This window comes from Ptychodera flava, chromosome 3, assembly GCF_041260155.1.
Source record: "Ptychodera flava strain L36383 chromosome 3, AS_Pfla_20210202, whole genome shotgun sequence".
Lineage (NCBI taxonomy): Eukaryota > Metazoa > Hemichordata > Enteropneusta > Ptychoderidae > Ptychodera > Ptychodera flava.
The window spans coordinates 4,574,146-4,593,402 of record NC_091930.1 but is presented as its reverse complement, the minus strand read 5'-3'; the positions used below and the strand labels follow the sequence as shown (position 1 = coordinate 4,593,402).

General features: G+C 37.8%; 1 protein-coding gene across 1 annotated transcript in view; it reads right to left on the bottom strand.

Annotated features, from left to right (window-relative positions):
• The window catches only part of LOC139129460 (uncharacterized), a 180,746-nt gene extending 163,950 nt beyond the window's left edge, over positions 1–16,796 (bottom strand). The window contains exon 1 of the mRNA XM_070695091.1: positions 16,457–16,796. The gene's annotated coding sequence lies outside the window, so the exon portion shown is untranslated. The remainder of the gene's footprint in view (positions 1–16,456) is intronic.
• Between the last annotated feature and the right edge of the window lie 2,461 nt (positions 16,797–19,257).

Sequence of the window (19,257 nt, the reverse complement as noted above, 5' to 3'; positions counted from 1 at the left end):
CATGTAGGTACCTTGGCACCAAATACGTCAGGGAGAGACTTTGCATTTCATTTGTATGTAAATAAAGATTGTACGCATTGCATTGTATATACAAGGTGTCTTTACGAACACCAGCTCAGACGAAGGGACAACATCTTGAGAGAAGGAACTATCTGGCAATATGTAGCATCCATTTATAAGAAATAAACGGTGTTATCTTTGAAGACTTGGAGTCTCTACGCTGTTTCTGTATCCCGATATCCTCTCGCATGGCGATTCCCCGAGGAAGATAATTGTCGATGGCAACACCTGTAACATCTAAATTAGGATATATATCAATCACAGCGTCAAATGAAACTTAAGCAGTATAACGTCTGGGTCGAAGACGCCCTTATTAGACGTTATGGTGAGGGCGTACTCCCAATGACAGAGGAAAACTTTGGTCACTGGGATTCTTGGCTGCTAAAATATAAAAGACGTAGAGGCTCAAGCTACGACTTGAACTTGTCTTGCAAACTGTTCACATGGAACTTGTGTTGTTATGTTTAGAATTTGAAGAGCCTCTACTTCAACATTATGAAATACAAGGATTGCGATCACGAAGTCTGATTAATATGATTATATATATATATATATATATATATATATATATATATATATATATATATATATATATATATATATATATATATATATATATATATATTATCTGTAACTTGAGTTTCATGCATCTAGGCATCTAGCAGTGATCATACCAGTTTTAACCTCAGGATAAAAGTAGTGTAATGATTGCTAGTTGTATGAAACTTAATATATACTATTACTTTGTACTCGAATTTATTTATGGTATTATAATAACGCTCTGCTATTAGCATCGAGCTGTGTAATTTCTAAACTAACGCACATGTACTGTGTGTATTTTAAGATGCCGAATTTATTATCAAATTATATATAAATGTTTTCCTCAATATTGCAACCATGTTATGGATATTATCATGATTAAAACTCAAAAATCTATGCATTAAGATTAGATACAAATTGCAATGTATATGCTTCCGACCATAAAAAAACCATCGCATACACCTCTGCTTTGTTTTCCCCTTTATGGGTCCTTCGCGCTGGTAAAGCAAATGCATGTATATGAACATCGTTTTGTGCTACATTGCGGATACTACAGATTACAACAACATGACCTATGCTGCTGTTGCCATTATAGGATCCGTCAACATTAAAAATAAGTCCATTTTGCCGTAACTTTTCTATATAAACGGAAACCCGTTTATATAGAAAAATTACGGCAAAATGGACTTATTTTGACGTTGAGGGTGCGCTCCCTATTTCTAAATCAATTGCTGCCCCTTGATTGAAGAAGCATGCTACAATCCACGTTGACAGGGAATTCCTTTTTAAATATCAGTGGAACGATCATTAGCAAAATATTTCAAGCTGTATACGTTGAGGGCGTGCTCTCTACTACAGCTCCAAATACTGCAATTTGAGTTTGAAGCGTGCTGCAATGACGGTTTCCATACATTCCTTTTTAAACAAAAAAAATGACATGTTCTAAAAAAGTCATCAAAACATTTAAATTCTAAAGTTGAGGACGCTCTCTTTATTATTACTTCTGATAAAATACTGACAGCGTGGTTCTGAAGTGCATAACTAACTGCATTGACGACACTCCTGTTTAAAACACGATAAGTTCTGAAAAATCGTCATCAAATATTTTTAAGCTCTATACGTTGAGGGCGCGCTTTCTACTACTACTTCAATGACTGGCCTTGGCTTACTGAAGCGTACGGCACTCAAGAGGCAGCTGAAACATGAACGATGCTTGTTACATTACTGTCACTTTTTCGTGACTTATGACGACCAATCTCAAAGGGGGATGAAATCGCAGGTGTATACTTTTAAAGTTCGAGACGTTTTGACTGTTCACAAAACCTGAATGTATTTGAGGTCATGAAAAACCCACTTTGAATGGGGATTGTCTTAATTGTTTGTGGATGCAGTTCAGTGACTGTGTCAGTTACAAAAAAGTTTGTACAAAGAGATTAAAAAACACCAGATCAGAAGGAACCTCCACAAGCTCTATAATTGCTGCTTGATGATTGAATTTTGACGTACTCTTGGAGCATTATTGTTTCGTGAACAGCACAGCATAGTCCAATTGCTGGTTGGCAAAAAGTGTATTGATGAGTCCCTGTCAGAAATTCAGACTTGAGTTTCTGCATTGAAGCTATTAAAATTACACAGCACAGGAACAACTCATGCTAGAACTCACAAAAACGATTTTGCAGTTTTATAATATCATAAAAGCAACTTTACTTATTTTGACTGAGTTAATTTACACAAACATCTTGGACAGTAGACGAGCTACGCCAATGGGAAATTAATTAGACCAGAATGGCCTTGGTCATCCCGTCATTGTCATGAAGATGACTGAAGTAAGCCAGGGTCAGTCATTGAAGTGGTACCATGGCACTACATTACAGTCAAGCGTGAAAGATCGATTTTGGATTCCTGGTGACCTTGTTTAAACAGTAATTTGCTTATAATCTACGGGGGACTCGTCCAAGGTAGTTTGTTGAAGTCAAACACTCTATGTCACGGTAGGATAAAAAATGCAAATTTCACTTTACGAAAATTACTTATTTTGGCTAGGTCTTCATAACTGAGCAATTTCTGAAAATATAGAAGCACATATGTATGAGGTCGGACATTTTTGCTGAATTAGTGTTGGCAGCTCACAAAATAAAATTATTTAGGTATAGTCACTTGTGCAGCAATTAAATAGAACGATCTAGTTCAGTTGTTGACCTGATTCTGCCGGTGTACTGTACTGATAGGTTAAAAAACAACTGTCAATCAAGATTGCTAGCATCCAGAGGAGAGTAATGAACGTTGCAAACGTGGCCTTTTCGAAAACCTGACTATGTGACACCGACTTATTCCTCTATAATCCTTTGATTCACATACAAACATGTACATGCCTAGTGCAAATGTATTATTACGTTTCAAAGGTCTGATCATTGTTCGATGCACGATCATCAGTCAAGTGTCATGTCTCCATTTCTCGCCCAGTGATCATGCATATAGGTCATCAAGACAGGTCATGAAGGATATAAACGACCGCCATTATGAATGTATAAAAGCAAGCTATTTTGCTGACGTATATATTGAGAGACCACCATAGTTTATTAAACCACACTCGGACAGTATGCGAGTATTGTTTAATTTTACCGTGTATAAAAAAGTAAACAAGAAGTCAGGGCACTGTATCTGAGAATATAAGTTTGCAGCTGACTAGAAGAAAAGAAGCAACACCGTTAAAACAGGAAAAGACATAAAGCTTTGGAATTTTTTAAGTTGTACAAGCGTTTCTGTGTAAATTTTTGTCCAGAGTTTTACTGATTTCTTCATATTTCAGGGCATTCTTGAAATAAATAAAAATACAGTATACTTACTCCGTGACCCATTTATATTTTTGGCATGCTCCACTGACTTAATGGGTAGCGACTGTCTTCAAAACATGCTCTGGGCTGTCATGCATGCCTGAGCCACCGGGAACAAAATATCTATTGTGGCCACTCAGTGAGTCACCACAACCTGTATCTGACCGTAGGCCGGTTACTTTTCCATCAGCCTTGACTACATATTAAAGGCCCAATAGCTGTATCTTTTGGCATTATTTTGTGATTTTACTTCCAAACTAAAAGAAGTTCGTGGGAATGTACTCATTGAGGGGTATTTATACAGGTAGAATAAACTGTCAACTGGGACTGCATGTGCAATTTTGAGCAAGATAAATAATAAACGTTTGCCCAAAAATAAAATGGCGCCCTCATGCAAATAAAGCAAAAAACATTGTACGCTATGCATATATGCTTTGGAATCTTCACAGAAACAACATAGTAGTCCAATAAAATGCATAAAACTGAATGTTTTCTACTGATACCTAATATGCTTTGTTTCTTTGTAATATTACCAGTTTTTAAAAATGGCGGGAAATCAAAATAACAGTTAAAAATTCAATTTCTTGTCCATTTTTTCAGTAGTAAACGATTATATCCTTTAAATTTTGTAGAATTTAAAGAATATCAGGGAAAATAGAAAGCCTCTTTCAGGTCAACAAATTTCAAGAGTTACAGCTACAGGGGCTTTAAGCAGTCTCGTTGAAACATGCCATGGCTGGGAACTGGGGCTTAAACAAATTACTAGGCTTTCCCTACTTACATGTTTTAGAATTACATATTCCCATCTTCCTCAAAAGTAAATCTATAGCCATTGTTATGGATAAACAGAAGCATCAGGTATTTTTTTTCGAATTTTTAACACATTCGTCAACTTAGGCATTCTGAAACACAACAATACTATACACTTCATTCACTTCATTTGCATGCCCTGTTTGTCGCAATTTAATTGGCGAGTCACGTGACGGACCAGAAATACACAGTAATAGATTGTTTGATGCCCAGGAATATGAATAATAATATTAACAAATCACAGTAGCGTAAACACTGTAACTTTTCAGCCCAGGCGTAAATTTTGATTTGTAAAAACAGATTGTAATCTATAGCAAAATAAAATAGAGCGCTTGGGAGCCAAAATCAGACACTTTAAAAATGTCCGAATAGCAAAATTCTACAACGCGCGATGCATTAATTGCGTTGCATATCGTAGCGCAGCACGTCACTGTATAGTGAATATTTGCATAATGCAAGTTGTTTGGCCCCGTCGTCTTTGGCGTCGGAAATTCTAGTAAATTCTGACTGTTTTCTGGCTTTGCTTATTATATCCTGGAAAAAAATCGTTCGCCCTGACCACGCCTCAACCGTTGATGTTTAACTATCCTTTCATCCTTTCCCGAGAGGGCATAATAAAGTTGTTATTGTTTATTTCAGTACTTTGTTACCTAAGGTCTATGCCCTCCGGCCCATTGTACAAACAAAATATAAAAAATACATTTGAAAGAAAAAACAAACAATTTTGCAAAACTACTTTGTATTTCCAGACTCCGACTGTATTAACACAATTTCCGATAATTATACAATCTAGACAAAATTCCTCGATTAAATTCTTTTCGCTTAAATCAAAAATAAAGTGTGCACACTAAACAAACGTGATATTTCTCTTCCACTGCATCATATTCACAGCAAAGACAGTTCAATTCTAATGTGGAATTCATGTTGAGAGATCAGATTCTATCTTTAATTGATGTGTTGAAGATTTCAAACGAGATATCTTTTCAATCACAGATAATTGGCAAGAATACGGTGTACTGATCTAGTTTAAGTACATTGACATATCTGATTTCCGTTTCTGTATAAAATCATCATAAGTTCTCTTTGCTAAAATATTCAAAAATAAAGGGTTGTCATCGTGATTTTAAGCCAAAAAAGTCAAAAAAAAACACAAGCCAAAAAAACATATGAGAACAATGATTTTTTAAGGTTCAGAGCCCACATTTATAACTATTATTTTCCGACACCTTTATATTAATATATACTAATATTCGTAATATGTATAACGAACAGTTTATTCGTAAAAATTCCAATACATGTCAAAGCTGAGAGGATATTTTGTATGTCATTCTCGGTTTTCTGCGCTTGTACCACCGCTTTGGTGTTCTGATCCTTTGCTTTGCAGGTAAAACAATAGTATAAATACACCAGTACTTTGTGTACTTCGATGGTATAAATGTATAAATACAATGGCAAGGCATTGTAAAATGCATTTTGCAAACATGCCTTAAAAATTGTTGACATTTGAAAAATAAACTCAAGAAATATTCAGATTTATATACTGTTAAATATAACACTGTGACAATAAACAAAGTTTAGTTGCCCATCTAGGGGGCTGCTATATAGTTACATAGTCATTTCAATACTTCGTGATTTAAGCAATAATGTACCCCCCCGGTCCATAATAGACGAAAGCAAACTTTGCAGGACATAATGTACGAGGCGAAGCCAAATATATTATGAAATGCAAAGTCTGCTCGAGACCATTAGGGGCTGGGATGGTGCACATTATCGATATTATTTTAATATAAGGCCAAGTAAATTTGAGGGCGTTGGAAACACTTGAGACCATATTGCTGGCTAATCGGATTCGTTAACAGTAATAATCTGAGGTGTGACGTCACAAACTTCACTGGTAATGACGAAACTATAATATTATATCTGATATTAGTTATTTCAAACATCGAGGTGAATACAAATCGGTGTATAAATAAGAATAGAACATCCGGGGAGTTTTCGGGTACTGTTAACGATAAGTTATTGGTTTCAACAGTTACCGGTCCGATGATAACTTCGACGAAAAGATTAACGCTTAACGCTGGATATAAAATATCTATACGCGCTCTGTTCTGATTTTACATTTGTTAATATCTGCTTTAAGGCTGGTTGATAATGGAAAAATTGTTTGAGAATGCCCTGCATGTAATTATATGTCATTTAGCCTAACTGTGAAGAGGCATGTAATAAAAATACTATTGCCTTAATACAAGCTTAGGGTTTAAGTGCCCTCGCAGCAGGAGACAATTTGCCTTCCTGGCGTCGGGCAAATTGTCACCTACTCTGCCCTCCTCTCGGGCAAACAAACCCATGTGTCAGGAAATAATACATAAAATTCCCTGCACTCATGATTATCCGACTTCAAAGATAAATTTGTCCCATGTCAGATTTCATTGTTTTGATGTTTTGAATACGGTATGAGTAAAATGTATGAGTAAAAAAGTTACAATAAAGTAATTTCTCGGTGGAATTAGAACTCACAGCGTACGGCACGCAGTCAACTAGATAAGGTATTAACACTCAAAACCACTCGACCGAATCTCACCACTTGATAAGCGAGCTACAACTGTTACTCCACACATTGTTGAGTTCATGAAACATCTCTACACACTAGCTATGACGCATAAATTATTTATCCCAAGGCCAACCTAGAAATATTCGGTTAAGTCACAAGAAGTCAAATTAATTTAATTGGTTCTTAATAGATAAAGGTTTCTCGCTTGTTACGTAACACTACCGAATACATTTTCTTTGAATGAATAACATACTCTTCTGAATAGCGAATCAGCAGCGTCACAAAACATCTTAAGAAAATGATTTCAGTAGTCCCTGTATCATTATCAAGGATTACTGAAAAGGGCACCTTAGGTGGATTATAATTGAACTTCAATGGTCAAAGAATAAATCTGTTTACACTCAAAATTGCGAAAGATTGATAAACTGAGCTTTACAAGAGCAAAATAATGGTCTTAGGAAACAAGTATGAACATCTGTAAAGCCAGACGTTACTATTTTAAATCTTGCTCGAATGTTAATATTATTAAGTTATTATAAAAAGCGCTTACAATTTCATGATACTTTTCTCCCCCCCTCCCTTACCACAAAGATATTGCTTTTCAAATGATAACTTAGTATTTTGCCAGAATTTTGATGCTTTGACAATAAGCTGAAATAGATGGATCGTATAGCTATACCTTTCTGGTTAGACTGTCCACAATCTCTGATGCATTATTGTACGAAAAGTTAAATTTCTCATATCTTCACGTGAGTGGTCACAGTTGACAAAGTACCATCCTTGTACAATGTTTGAAAGGGTTACCTTGGCAAATTTGGTACAAAATATAGCGCTTTGCTTTCATTGCCTTGCTTCAAATTTGTAAAGTTTATGACTTTTCGTACTTACTCTTCTTTGCCAAAGATAAAAATGTTGCCCTCGCAGCAAGTGCCGTGGAGTACGCTTATCTCCGCATCCGCGCGCAACCGAGAGCCGAAGGCTGGAGAGCGACTACTGAGAGGGCGTCCAGCTAACCATCTGGGTTCGAACTATTGGCCAAACTAGCACATGCGGCTGTCGACAATCCATTTGTAGGTATTGTATTTGGATGTACAATTCTTGAATCTCTCAGATAAGGACTGGATGTCTCCATGGCGACATTTTCGATTCCTTTATTTCTTCAGCATCTTCAGTATTTCTGCAATATTTTCTCCATTTTCTATTCTTGATTTCTTTAGCGGACAGCATTTTCAGTATTTCTGCAACATTTTTCTCCACGTTATCAACCCTTTCCTCCACTTTGGTTAATCTGGACATACAAATGGAAACGGGGCATAAGAAAGAAATGTAAAAGGGAATTCGTAAAACTAGGGAAAGATGTGCGTAGAAGGTAGAATACCCCTTACGTAACTTTGGACCCTTACACTCTACACTAATTTACTAATTTGTAATTGTGTGGCGTTGTTTAGAAGCTTCGACATTTGAAATTTCCAGTGTCTTGTAATGATGGAAATCTAAAAAAATTAACATATGTATATCAGCTAATTTACTTTCATATCAATGTAAATCCCTCTTCGATAATTTGTATCTAAAATAACAGTATGATTAAAATGATGCATTAGTATAAGGAATTGCCTCTCTGCGACGGATGTAACGATGCCATGTCGTGATTTCCTGTCTATAAGTTGTTTCTTGATGAAATAATTATCCAACTCTTTCCTGTCAAACAAGTTAACTTCTTCATCAATGCGGCTACCTCTTCTTAAGTTGACATCTACACAAAATGCAGTTGCATATTGTCATCGGTCTTAACATCATTCATTCCATATGTACACCTAAATTGCATTGACATAAATAGTATTTGCACTTCCTGACTGCATACTGTTGTAAAGATAAGTATGGATATTTCAGGTCTCGTGGTTAGGAGATTATTTGATGTGCATGATATGTAGAAAAAAATAAGAAAGAGTAGACTTAAACTACAGTCATTAGTGTGTAAATCTAAGACGTCGTTTAAAGTGAAGAATTATTTCATCCATTCATCCTAGTCTGTATGATAGATCGACGATAGACAAATTTTCTAAAGCTATGCGTTTTTGTATCTCAGCTTTCCTTTAGCAAAATTTTGATCGAAAACATTCTCTGTCGAAAAGACACTTCATTATTTGTCAAAATATGATTTCAATAATTACGCCTCTGATAAAACTCGAAGGATCATACTGTCAATCAAAGCTGCACCTGTGACGACAAACATGACACGGGTATAATTGATGACTCTAACATCTCTGAATATGGATCTTATTATAACTTTCCTTTGAAAATGAAGGCAATACATCCCATTATTCAATACACAAGCCAAATTTGTCGCACAAAAATACGGGATTTATTTTCTTGTCGTTCTACGACAACTCGCGTCTATGTCGTCAACTTTAGGGCGTCGGACTCTTGGCGTCGATCTTCGGTATGCTCATAAATGTAAACAAACAGCATGGTGGCCGGTATTTCTCTCACGAATAAAACGTGTTTGACGTGACAATATCGTATAAATTAGTCATGAATACTAGAGTGTAACAAATACACCCACTTGGCAAATTTTGAGTCCTTGACGTTTAGTTTTGTCGTCCATATTCGTATTCGTATTCGTATAGACCCGCCTACGCCTAAAGTTTCGAAGTACTGTGTACTTTCATTCACATTGACATACAGTTTCCACTGCAACAAGGAGGTCAAGTATTGTGTCCAGGCCTCCGCACGTCATGAAACGAGATCTATAATTTCTTATACTGCGACAATGATAATCCGAACAATGAAAACACAATAGAGTACCGCCTGTATATTCCTAAGAAATTGCGTATATAATTTGCGGAAACAATGAACTCGAAGATAATCGCATTACCGTGGGTTCCGTACTAAGCATTGTAACCAGGGTCGTATAAAAGTCCGGTGATTTATTTATTAAAGTCATATTGTAATATTCACGTGATAATGTGATCGCGCAGCTATCGGCAAATGCCGTATATGACTCATACCGGCCATGGGGCTAATAGCACATCGGTTAATACCGTGACAAACAATAACTTTAATAGTAACCTCCGTGGCTTTATTTTTAGGTCACGCGTACGTCAGTCCAAGGAGGTAAAAAGTTCTCTTCAACCTCCATGGTTAGTCATGGAGCCAGGAGCGGAGCTAGTACCTCCATGCTATACGGCAAGCATTGTGGAATATCTTGGTCATTGCATGCTCACTGTATTTCGAATGTCATTACAAACGGCTTTGCTAGGTCCAACAAATTTTTCTTGCTTTATTCGAAATCGCTGCTGTCTTTCAAAGAGCATGGAGCTAGATCAGTGAAAAGAGTAATATTAATTGGCTAACCACAAATTGATCAAGTGTGTGCGTAAACAAGAAATTTAAGAATTTTAATAGAGGTGGTGGGTATGGCCGATTTGTCCCATACCCACCAAGTCCAAATCTGTGTGGGGAGAGCAAATGTTTATCTTAAAATATTTGGAGGTGTTATGGAAATGTGAGTTGTTTATATATACAGATAAAGAAGGCGTACAATAAAACTGTCAGTCTGTCTTGAGATGAAATATATATTGCATGTAATCAAACAAAGACAAAAGAAATTGAAAATGATTGACAATCAAATTCGAAAATAGGACAGAAATGACGGAAAAAGTCATACACACACACACGTTTTCGTACATACATACATGTGTAATAGTTTGTCCACAAAGTGGCTGAGTGCCTGCTCTACAAAACGAAAAGTAATGTTTAAACAAAGAAAAAAAGCCACAACAAAAAAATGAAACATGAACCACCATCCGCTTTGATTAATTGTGAAAAAAGAGAGGAAATCTGAATCCAAAGTCGACCGGGATGGCGGTAGATAAAAGTTGGTATCACCATTGCGCCCTTTTCAAATCACGCACGGGTGGGTGGGGTCATCGAACGGGCACAAGCAACAGAAAACAGAATCAAGAATGCACAATTACACGTAATTATGAACAAACGTCAATGTTCAATGTCTTTCTTTCCTTCATTCGACGAATTTATAACAGCTGTAGTTCTAGGCACGGACGTTTGGATCGTCGCTTCGCAAAGCCATTACAATATAACATATGAAGAAGGCGAGAAAGTGTGGTAGACATGAATGATCGCAAACAAATTTCAATAGGCAGTTTCGCGCTGAAAACTCCACGCCACAGCTCAATAAACTGGGTCGATCAACGTTCAAATAAACTTACTTCATCATTGATCACATTAATACTCAAAGTCGTACCGTTAAGACCACGAACAAACGATTTTGGAAGGCCTCTAAGCCTTGACTCCTGACCGCTTGTCAGACAACGACCTGCTGTTAAGAGGTCATAACCATTGACCGCTTAAAGCGATTGGCCCACAACGCCAGGTAAAGTAAATTCAAAAGTCAGTAAGCCATCACTGCTCTGAGCCCAAACTCCGCCATGGCTGCGTTTTCATTCGCGTGCTAGTAAGTACATTTTATGCGTTCATCACCCAGACATTTTATTCAATTTATATTTCTAATGATATATTTGTTTTAAATGCCGGATTTATGAATGTGTTTAAGATGGAGATTCACCTGAAACACATTAGACTGGCCCCTGGCTTTACTTGGCAACACTTGCTGGCTTGGCCTGTGTGCCAGGGCATTCACCGACCGATCTACCCAACAGCCTTCCACTTGGCGCGACGATCTGTTGATGTTTTAGTCGTTAATTTATTGTATGTTTTGACATTTACATGCCCACAGACTTGGAGTGATCTGATTGGTCTTCACAATAGTGGTAGTATGCGAAGCTATTTTACGTACCGTAATTTTTGCGGTATCTTTTTTTACAGTATTTCTAATTGAAAGTACCTTCACACACAATCATTTGTTACTAGCATGACTGCATGATATTCTTTTTGGCTTCGTCAGATTGACAGTTGTAGTAATTGTTAATCAGATTTTTCAAAAAAAGCAGTAGAGTTTAGTCCGGATATCTTCCTGGAACCAGTAAATTTCGGACACGGTTGCCCTCTACGATTATCTTATAAAAAGTTAATTTTGAGCCCCGGACTACAAAGCTCTTTCTTCTACAGCTGTTTATTAATGTATGTGTCATTTATTTCAATTAGTTCTGACTGTGTCTACGGGGTTTTATCATGTAAACAGAGCGTATTGATGTAATACCATTGATTGAACAACTACTACTACTATACGTGACGATCACATCATAATATTCCTGAAAAATACAGGAGTTGGGAAACGAAAAGGGGTTTCCGATATTACTTTTCTGTTGACTTTATCTTTTGGCAAATTTGAAAATATATATAGCTTCACGTTTTTCTCAATAAATGTACTTCATTTTCTGTCGTAAGTTAATCCAAAATAAGCATGAATGAACGCCCTGTTTAATAAACAGTATGTCTATTTATTTTGTTCCGATTGATAGCGCCTTCAGAGTTCAACATTGTCGCATACCACTTTGACAGAGGCGTGATACGACATAACCCTTCCTTTCTCAAATATTTATTGCCTGCTGTTACTAATAGTGCACGTTTTACTGAGCGTGGTACCTTGGGAGATACCAATACAACAGGGGGGATAAGCTATTTGTAGAAATATTCCAAGTATTTCCCAGCACTACCATCGATTCTGACTGTGATCAAATCCAGGTCAGGCGACAAAGAGACCGTATGAAAACAATAATTGCGGACAAGAAAAGCCCGCCTTTTGCATGCTTTTTAGGTTTTACTTTTAGTCCCTATCTCACCTGATATCTAGAGCGTTGCAACATTTATACGGCCTGTACATCTAAAACCAATCGCTTTCAGGTGTGTAGTTTGGGTGCCACTGTGATAAAATACGTAAACCGGCACGCCAATCTTGACAGGTACATACCTGTCGTGCGGAGGACCCAGACCTTTAACATTTTTATTAGGAAAAGGGATTTCAAGATAAACAATAAGAATTTTAAGATTGTTTACATCTTTAAAAATTGATCAAATTTAAAAATTATTCAATCTACAGATGACATTTGGTACAAAAATATTTTGTTCTGGTATTACATGTATTGCCTCTGTAATTTGTTGGTTGGTGATTGCATTGGAGTAGCTAGAGTGGCACTGTAGTGTCGGACAAAGAGACCGTGGGTGCTGCAACTTGCGTTTAGAAGCTAGCTACACGTGGAGCACATCGCCATTCCCCTTGAAAGTCCAGGGCGGGACCAAAGGCATGCTCTTGCAAAGTTGTTTAATTTGTTTGTAAGACGAACAGACAAGCAACCAAAGACTAACATTGTTGATACTTCATCGTCGTAGACCACAAACTTTTACCAGATCAGCTTACATTGTTATCCGTGATTTTTGCGTAGCATCGTGGAGCAGAAAAAAAATTCCCTGGCAAGCAAGAATGTGTACTTTGACAGCTATTTTTCGGCAAAATATGAGCCGATGACCTGTCATTCTCAAAACAAGCTGTGCAAAACTTTGAAAGCGATAGCTTTTTCTGCTTACGTTATTGTCATATCATCGCACAGGCTAAACATCAATGAATGTCGAGTGTCTATCATCGCGGAATTGTCTCTCCCGGCATTTCCACGCCCGTGTGGGTGTGCGTATGAGTTAGACGAGTCCAACTGACCAATCACCTCCCACACTTTATATTTTGGAGGCAAATTTGAAAATATCTTACTATCAGTGAGAATATATCAATAGAAATGCGTACATTTAAGAGATTACCAGTCGGTAGCATGGACATGGAATCAAGGAATGGACGCATATCACAATGTGTTATGCACATATTCAAGAGATTTCCCACAAAATATAATAAAAAAACTGTCAGAAGCCGGGCTCTGAATCTAAATAAATCATTATTCCCTTATGCTTCTGGCTTTGTGTGGCTAAAATCGGGTTTAGGTGCTGATTACAAACCTTCATTTTTTGAATATTTTAATTGAGAAAATTCATGATGATTTGTACAGTCACTGAGCTCAAAACTGATAATTACCGTGTATTACAAATAAATTTTAATTTCGAGGCTTACTTCCCAACTATTTAGAACGATAACCAAAGTTTAGCTGAATATCTCGTTCGAGACCCTCAACATACCAGTACGTGATAGAATCTGGTCGCCGAAAAATATTCCACGTAAGATTTGAAAATGTTCTACTGTGAATACGGTGCAGTGACGCAGTTAAAATGCAGTTAACATCTCTTTTGTTAAGTAGTCGGCACAATTTATTCTGATTCATGAGAAAAGTATTTACCAATGTACTTTTTATGAAAGGCGGCCGCAAGTGGTTCAATGTACGCATGCGTAGAAACAACACGATAAGCTTAAAATTCTTGACGACATGGTCGCTGCCATTAAAATTCCACGATTCTGATTGCATCATTGTACTCAACGGACAAGCTTCGATAGCTTTTCTATTGAGGAGCAAGATTTGCAGGCAGTTAAGTTATAAAACTGCTAAATGAAATTAAAAAATGAATAGCATCAATGAATTCAACCATATATTTTCGTTTTGGATAAAACATATCATACTATTCGATAGCATCAGTCGTGCAGGCGCTCCACCCGCGCTTGCAGTCGTCTTGTGTCAAGGCTCACCTACCGCTCACCGCCGCCGCTGGCACAAAGTACGCTGCAGCGCGAAGTAGTCGATCTCAGGAGCTGGCCGTACGCTGGCCAGTACTAGGCTATTAACACGTGTGACAAAGAGGTGTATCTTAAAATTTCTTTATCTAAAACCATCTAATACAAACTCACTTTATTGAAATGACATAGCTGCTCGAGCTTATGAGCTCAGCCCCAGTGTGATGGTACTTGGTGAAAAGAATGTTTAAACATTTCTGAAAAAGCGTAGTGAAATTTTTGGTTTCTTTATTGATAAACTGATGCAAGATAGATATTGCAAACAGGCATTCTTAAAGTAAATCCCGGAGAACGGTTGCATGATAAACAAAAATATACAACAGAGGCACAATGGTGTATGGACGCAGAGGTGTAAATATTTGCTCAGACCGGCGTGTGACAGTAATCCCCCTACTGCTAAAGTTAATGCCTCTTGTTCAAAAAACACCCTTCTCAGAGAGTGGTTACTAAAATTAAACTGCCCTTTCAGACAGTGTGATGATGCGACAAGAACACAGTATAATTTATGATCACACTGTGAATACGCATTCTCTGTGATATTTGAGGCGTGAACATTAAGAGATAAAAGGTTAGCAAGGGTTTCGAGCAGAGTTCCGTCTTTGTTAAATCAACTTAATAATTTTGTTTCTTCCAAAAGAGACTGGCAAACTTCTGATAAGCTCGCTAGTCCATTCTTTTTCATATTGTAGGTACTGTCAATGAACTTCTGACCATTTTTCATCTGGTCACAATGGATGGTTTAAAATAAACCTCCATTCAGTCACCATCCACAACCTAGATTGCCTCGAGGTCATATATCTGTGTGTGTTGAGTACTGTAAATAAAATGACACGAAGCGTAGAGTAGATGAATATGTAAGAAATAGTTCAGCGTGTATCTACCATTACTCAGAAACAAACTGACAAGACAGTTTACCTAAGTGAAAATCGAAAAGCACCCATTGAATCTGTCGGTGCCTTGAGTGTGATTTTTTTTGATTTCGGCAATGGTAGAAAGGTTTGTTTGTCATTAGCATATTTGTAGCCATGTTGACATCATTTAAACAAATACCATATATCTGATCATGCATCTGCCACCAAATACAAAGTGAAATGTGCAGCAACTCTTAAGTTTTAACATCAAGTGTTCACACACGTGAGCTTATGTCGCACACTCTCGCGAGCCAGAGCATAATTTCCGCTCCGTTGACATACGCAAAAATCAAGCTCTGGCAGATTACGCTAGGAAACCGCGGAAGTGTGAATGGGGGTTAATTAATTATTCATGAGAATATGTCATCAGAGTTAGCCAATCACGAATCTGTTTTACAAAGTCATGTCGGGTCGTAAACCACAGACAAGGTCCTCGTTGTCTGTGTGTACACGATCGAACTTTCAGGCTCTGAGATCCTCTGGTTCCGTTGCATCTCTTCCGATATGTTGCATTAAATCTGACAGCTTTCAAAATTTTGACAGTTTTTCTATCATGATCGAGAGCAGCGCCGACACCATGTGAATACTATGGCTTCGGTATGAACACAAGAGACGGCTTGCAGTGAACCCGGCCCGGTCCCACTTCAACGTCGTTAAAAAAATAACGTTCCTGTTCGCGTATACGCGTACGCATCCGGCTGAACTGCAAACTCATGGAGCAATTGAAACTAAATTTCTTGGTTTAATTCTGTTGTTAGCCTAACTTTTGTAATTAATTAATGAAACATAATCGGACTTGAACAACTGTGCAATTTGCCGAGGTCTGTGATTTCCGCTGTAGAGACGAACGACAGCCCAACGCACATTTGTATAGCGGAGCAGTTGCACTTGCTCGAATGAAATAGCCCAAATAATTATATCATTCATACGTGTCTAGCTCCATGTATACCTACAGCACGATAAGAAAGCTTTCAGTGTGAACCTAAATGAAGAGATCGATGCATAAACGTTTATACATAACTTGTAGTAAAGAAAATTTATGAAATTTATGTTTTGACCAATGGGTTTACACAGCGGTGTTGTTCTATGCTGGGTCGGCAATAGCTTTGGGTCCATAGCTGTGGTGTTTTCAGACGGAATTCTTGCCTTTTACTGGCTGGTTTTGACTTTTACGATTTTAAGCCCGCCGCCAAGCTATGGATATTCCATAGACTAGCGTCAATATCCGCCGCAAGCACCCATTGTGCAAGTTTGTTCGACGATATTTCAAAAAAGTTTCCATCCAAATTACAAATTGCCAACACTCATCGACAGCTAGGTTATTAGGGACTCACCACGACCAGAAATCCGCTCAAAATTGAAATATTACCTTTTATCTAGCCTTGCCCGACATGACTACCAGGAGACCGCCATTTTGCTAGCGTAAAACTGTTGGTCGGGGCTCCATGCAGTACGTCTCTACAGTGACGTAGGCGGTGACCTCTCATCTTCTTAACACAAAACATCCGCGCCCCATGAATAATCACAGATCCTAGGATTGAACTTTTTCCGACAAAGTACAAGTTTTGATTTCACTTTTGTGAGACAAGTAATGTCCATAAGACGAACGATGGTCATCGATATCACACGATAAATTACTCATTAGCGAGATTTACTGGACCAAAGTTGGCAAGCATGCTATGCACATTGATGATATCACGTTAAAACAATATTGAAAGTCATTTAGCATTTTTATGTCAACTAATTTATAATTTGCATATCTAACGAGCTTTCACTGTTTGGCATATATAGCTTGAAGAACCTGACCGAAGGCAACTTCACTTGCTGTATAAAGTGGTGATAAATGAGAGCAGTCAAAGAAATTAAGTATTTCTCCAGACCCTCCAGCTCAACGGCTTGGCCTGTGGGCCAAGGCATTCAACCAACGATCTACGCAACAGCCTACCACTTTACGTACGATAGCGCGACGATCAGTTGATGTTTAGTTAGTTCTTCAATTCATTGTATGTTTTGATATTTATATGCCCACAGACCGTTGGAACAGGTCTAATTGGCCTTCACAGTAGTATGTGCACCTATTTAAGTACTGTTTATGTGGTCTCGTTTTCTACAATATTCTTACTGGAAGTGCTTTCACGCACTATCACTGTGTTACTTGGCTGACTGCATGATATTCTTTTGTGTCTTCATTAGAAGGACAGTAGTAGTAATTTTTAAGTGGCAATTTGAAAATAGCACTAAAGCTTTGGTTTGGATATCTTCCTGGAACCACTAAATTTCGGAAATGGTTACCCACCGCGATTATCTTATCAAAAGTTAATTTTGAGCCCCGGACTACAAAACTCTTCTACTGTTGTTTATGTTTCATTTATTTCAATGACTCCTGACTGTTTATAATGTTCACGTTGTTTTATCATGTAAACAGAGCGTATGAATGTAATACCATTGATTGAACAACGACTACTACTATACGTTGGCGACGACATCATAATATTCCTGATACAAGAAATACAGTTGAGAAACGAAAACGTGTGTCACGATATTATTTTTCTGTTGACTATATCGTGTGGCAAATCTGCAAATATATTAGCTTAACATTTTTCTCAGTCAAATTCACTTCATCTCTGTCGTGAGTTAATCCAAAATAAGCATGAATGAATGCCCCATTTAATTAGCAGTATTTCTATTTATTTTGTTCAAAATTGATAGCGCCTTCAGTGTTCAACATTGTCGCATACCACTGTTGAGAGAGGCGATAAACGACACAGCCCTTCTCTCCTCAAACAATTATTGCCTGCGGTTACTAATAGTGCGCGTTTTACCTAGCGTGGTTCCTGGGAGATACCAATACAATAGAGGGGGTAAAATAGCTATGTGTAGAACTATTCCTAGTATTTCCCTGCACTACCATCGATTCTGACTGTGGTTAAATACAGGTCAGGCGACAAAGGGAGAGAGAAAACAGACCGAGATGTAAACAATAATCCCGCCTTTGGCATGCTTGCTAGGTTTTACTTGTTGTCCCTCTCTCGCCTGATACGGACCGAGGTGTAAACAATAATCCCGCCTTTGGCATGCTTGTTAGGTTTTACTTGTTGTCCCTATCTCGCCTGATGTCTAGAACGTTGCAACAGTTACACAGCCTGTACATCTAAAACCAATCGCTTTCATGTGCGTAGTTTGGGCGCCATTGTGATAAAATACGTAAAAAGCCACGCCAATCTTGACGCGTACAGATCTGCCGTGCGATGGACCTAGACCTTTAACATTTTTATGAGAAAAAGGGATTTCAACATCAACAATACAAATTTTCAGATTGTTTACATTGTTAAAAACTGATCAAAATTATTTGTTCTGGTATTACATGTATTGCCATTGTAATTGGTGAGTTGGTGATTGCATTCAAGTAGCTAGTGTAGCTCTGTAGGTTGCACAAAGGGACAGTGAGTGCTGAAACTTGAGCTTAGAAGCTAGCTGCACGTGGAGCATATCGCCGTTTCCCTTGGAAGTCTGGGGCTGGACCAAAGACATCATCTTGCAGAGTTGTTAAAGTTTTTGAAAGACGATCAGACAAGCGACCAAAGACTAGCATTGTTGATACCTCATCGTTGAAGACCACAGACTTGTACCAGAACAGCTTATACTTGTTATCCGTGATATTTGCATAGCATTGTAGAGCAGAAATATTGCCCTGACAAGCAAGAATGCAGTACTTTGACAGTTATTGTTCGGCAAATTATGAGCCGATGACCGGCCGTTCTCAAAACAAGCTGTACAGTGCTCTGTCTCTTGACTTTGAATGATCGAAACACGAATTCTAAATATATGGTGACAATGTCACCTGACTTTGAGTGATCGAAACACGAATTCTAAATATATGATGACAATGTGACCTATCTCATTATG